Below are 4,522 nucleotides of genomic sequence, written 5' to 3'. Positions count from 1 at the left end.
TTCACATGCAGGTTTTTTAATAAAAATATGTTTTATATCTCTTCGGTAAATACTTAGGAGTAGGATTGCAGGGTTGTATGGTAAGTGTATATTTCACTTTTTAAAAGACAGGGTCTTATTCTGTTGCCCAGGTTGGAGTGCAGTGGCACAATCACAGCTTGCTGCAGCCTAGATCTCTGAGGCTCAAGCTATCCTCCCTCCTCAGCCTCTTGAGTAGCTGGGATTACAAGCATGCACCACCATGCCCAACTAACAGTGCATGTTTCAACTTTATAAAAGAAAGTGTTAAACTGTTTTCCAAAGAGACTGTATTTTGCACTAACTCAGGGCACGTGACTTCATCCAAACTTCTGCACTAAGTGATGACCAGCTTTCTAGCATGTCTTCTAGCAGTGCAAAGTTGTGTCCTTAAGATGACCCCAGCCCCACATTAAAATTCCTGCCTGAGAAAGCTCAGAATGTTCTGGTTTTTTTAGCCAACAGTTGATGATATGCCTTTGACCTCCCTTTCTTAGAGCATTTACTAAAAAGGACTTAAAATTGTGAATCCTTCCTCTGTCTCTTTGAGATGTATATGTATCTCCTAAGACTCTAGAAGGTCTTTATCAAGGATCTGAAAGCCATTCGTTTGAAATGTAATCATCAGGAAAGATGGAGCTTCTCTCTCTCAGTTTCTATGGGAGGATAGAATTCTGACTTCCATAACTGCCAGTTAGCAGACACAGCTGGCCAAATCACATTTACACAGAACAACCCCTGGTTATTTTTCACATCAACCCTGATCTCCCTCCCATCCCTACTGCCTCATTGTTCCTTTAAAAGGCCAGTCACCTCTGGAAAAATTTAGAGAGGTCAACTCTTTCCCCCAGTCTCCAGTACTTGCTGAATAAAACCTAGTTTCAATGCTTTATCTTTGACAGAATTCCAGATGCTCTAAATACTTACTAGCACTTGCTTTTTTTTTTTTTTTGCTTTTTTTTTTTTTTTTTTTTTTTTTTTGAGATGGAGTCTCGCTCTGTCGCCCAGGCTGGAGTGCAGTGGTGCTATCTCGGCTCACTGCAAGCTCCGCCTCCCGGGTTCGTGCCATTCTCCTGCCTCAGCCTCCCGAGTAGCTGGGACTACAGGCGCCCGCCACCACGCCCAGCTAATTTTTTGTATTTTTGGTAGAGACGGGGTTTCACCGTGTTAGCCAGGATGGTCCCGATCTCCTGATCTTGTGATCTGCGCGCCTCCGCCTCTCAAAGTGCTGGGATTACAGGCGTGAGCCACCACGCCCGGCCTAATTTGCTTCTTTCTAATGACTAAAAATTTTGAACTTTTTTTTTTTTTTCGTGTCTGTCTTAGTCCTATTTGTGTTATTATGAAGGAATATCTAAGGTTGGGTATTCAAAAAGAAAAAAAAAATTTATTTGGCTCATAGTTCTTTAGACTGTATAAAATCACGGCACCAACATATGCATCTGCTGAGAGCCTCAGGCTGCTTCCACTCATGGCAGAAGAGGAAGAGGAGCCCACATGGGCAGAGATCACATCCAAGAGAAAGCAAGAGAGAGAGGGAAGGGAGATATCAGGCTCTTTTTATCAACTAGCTCTTGAGGGAACTAGTAGAGTGGAAACTCACTTATTACCTAAAGGACTGAACAAAGCTGTTAATGAGAGATCTTCCCCCATGACCGAAACAGCTTCCATTAGTCTCCACCTGCAACATCAGAGATCAAATTATAGCATGAGATTTGGAGAGGTAAAACCAAAGTAAAGCAATGTGCTTATTTGATGTTCATTTATCTTCTTTGCTGAAGTATCTGTTCAAATATTTTGCCCACTTTTCATTCATCTTTATATTTTATAATTTTAAAAATGTTTAAATTCCTTTATCTATTTTAGGTATATCATTTATCAGTTATGTGTTCTTCAAATTTGCTGTCTTAGTCTGTATTATCTTTTCATTCTGTTTCAAAGAGTGGAAGTTTTAAAATCTTTTAGTTATTTGTTTTTCTGTTTGTTTATTTATTTATTTATTATTTTTACCTCAATACAGGAAAAAATTTCAAATATTGATGAAATCCAGTGTATCCATTACTTTTATAGATTTTGCTTTTGGTGTCATATCTAAGAAATCTTTGCCTAACTCGAGATCATGAAGAATTTCCCTTATATTTTCAGCTAAATGTTTTATAATTTAGGTTTTATATTTAGGTCTGTTATCTATTTAGACTTAAATTTTGTATGTAGTGGGATGTATGAATCAAGGGTCATTGTTTGGGATATGGCTTTCCAATAATTCAAACACTATTTGTTGCACCTTGGTCAAAAATTAATTGGATATTTATCTGTGAATCTACTTCTGGAATCTTTATTATGCTCCATTAATCTATATATTTTTCCTTTCATCAACACCATGCTGTCTTGATTACTTTAGTTTATGGTAGTCTCGAAATAAGACAGTTAAAGATTTCCAACTTAATGAATTTCAATTTTTTTTTTTTGGCTATTCTAATTCCTTTGCTATTCAATGTCAACTTTAGAATAAGCTTGTTGATTTCTATAAATATTTTTTCTGACAATTTTATCAGAATCGCATTGCAATTACAGATCATTTTTAGGGAACTTACATCTGGAAAATATTGCATGTTCCAACATATGAGCAATTTTAAGGTATTTTTGATTGTTTCATCAGTGTTTTGTGTTTTTTAACATGTAGCTATTGCATGTATTTTGTTAGATGTTTACCTAACTATTGCATATTTTTGTGCTATTGGAAACTACTGTTTATCATCTAATTATTACATATAATATTATATATTATCTTGTTTGGTCATGGTGTGTTTTCTTTTTCATACACTGTAAGATTTAGTTATCTTTTTGTTTAGGATTATAGCATCTGTAGTCATAATTGAAATCACCTATAATTGTGTTTTCTCTTCCTATCCTTCTTTGAATTTATTGTCATGATTATACCAGCCTCACATAATAAGTTGTGTAATATTTCTTCTTATTCTATATTTCTGGAAGAGTTTGCATAATATTGAAAAGTTCCTTGAAAGTTTTGCTTGTAAATTTTATCTGGGCCTGGTGCTTAATTTGTGTGAAGTTTTTAAGTAACTGCTTTAATTTCTGTCACACTTATTTAAATCTTCACATACTTTTATTTCTTCTTGAGTCAGTTTTGGTAATTTATATATTTCCAGGAAGTTTTTCATTTCATCTAACTTTTCAAGTTTACTGATATAAGGTTTTTGAAAAACCTTTCTAATATCTTCTTTAACTGTGCCCATATTTCATTTTTTATTTATAATTATACCATCTATCTTTTTTAAGAAAAATCTTGCTATAGGCTTTTTTTATTAATGTTTCTATATCTGAATCCTGTTTTTGTTATTCACAGATCTCAGTGACATGCTTGATACATCCAATATCCGCTAAGCTTTAGTAATAGCTAGAGGCTATCAGATTTCATCCAGAAAAAAAAAGTGTTCATTTGTACTGGGGTTAGAACATTTAATATAAGTATTAGAGGTCATAATTTTTAGGCATTTTCTTGAAATCTTATTGAAATTTCTCCTCCCTTGTCTCTTTATCTTTTAGCTATCAAGTGTGAAAAATAATAGGGCATTTCACTTCAGCTACAGTAAAATAAAGAGAACTATTAGTGAAATTAAAAGTGGATGATTAAAACTATTTGTGTACTCTAATCTTGTTGAGCTGCTTAGATTTCAATGTACAGTGTATATAGCAGCATTTTCACTTATGATATTAACACAAAATATATAAACCCCTTTTCTTCCTCTTTCTTAAGCTTGCTATATGCCAACCAAGATACCTAAAATATACAATTTAGACAAGTCAAGAAGCTGGCGGCTATTAGTTGTTCTTGCAAAACAAACCAAAAAACAGCCTGTAACTTGGAAACTCACACATGAGCAGAAACGGTGCATTACTATGAGGGCAAAGTAGGAATGAGACAGGTACTGTTTCTTCTTCAGAAAACTTGCATCTAATACGTTATTATTCTTTATAACACATTACAGAATCTTCTTTGAAATTCCACTACAGTGGACTTCACAATACCACTTACTGACTCTTAAAAATTATTTCCTTAGAGACAGGGTCTTGCTATTTTGCCCAGGCTAGCCTGGAACCCTTGGGCTCAAGGGATTCTCCTACCACAGGCTCCTGAGTAGCTGGGACTACAGGTATGCACCACCATGTTCAGTTACCACTTATTGTTTTATATTGCAGATCATATATCATTCATTTGCATACTGTTGTGCAGCTATCTCTTGCACTAAGGCAGAGTTGTTATGCATGTGGGCTCTGAATTCAAGCTATTTTGGTTTAAATTCTGGCTCCACAACTTCCTAGCCATCTGGCTGCTGGCAAGTTGTTTAAACTCTGATTCCTCATCTGTTAAATGAGGATACTACTTACCTTACATGACTGTTGAAAAGATTAAACGAGTTAATCTGTGAAAAACTTTGGCATGGTACTTGCTACATAGTAAAATCTAATTAGCTGTTTTAAT

Source organism: Pan troglodytes, chromosome X, assembly GCF_028858775.2.
Source record: "Pan troglodytes isolate AG18354 chromosome X, NHGRI_mPanTro3-v2.0_pri, whole genome shotgun sequence".
Lineage (NCBI taxonomy): Eukaryota > Metazoa > Chordata > Mammalia > Primates > Hominidae > Pan > Pan troglodytes.
Note: the sequence above shows the minus strand (reverse complement) of the source record.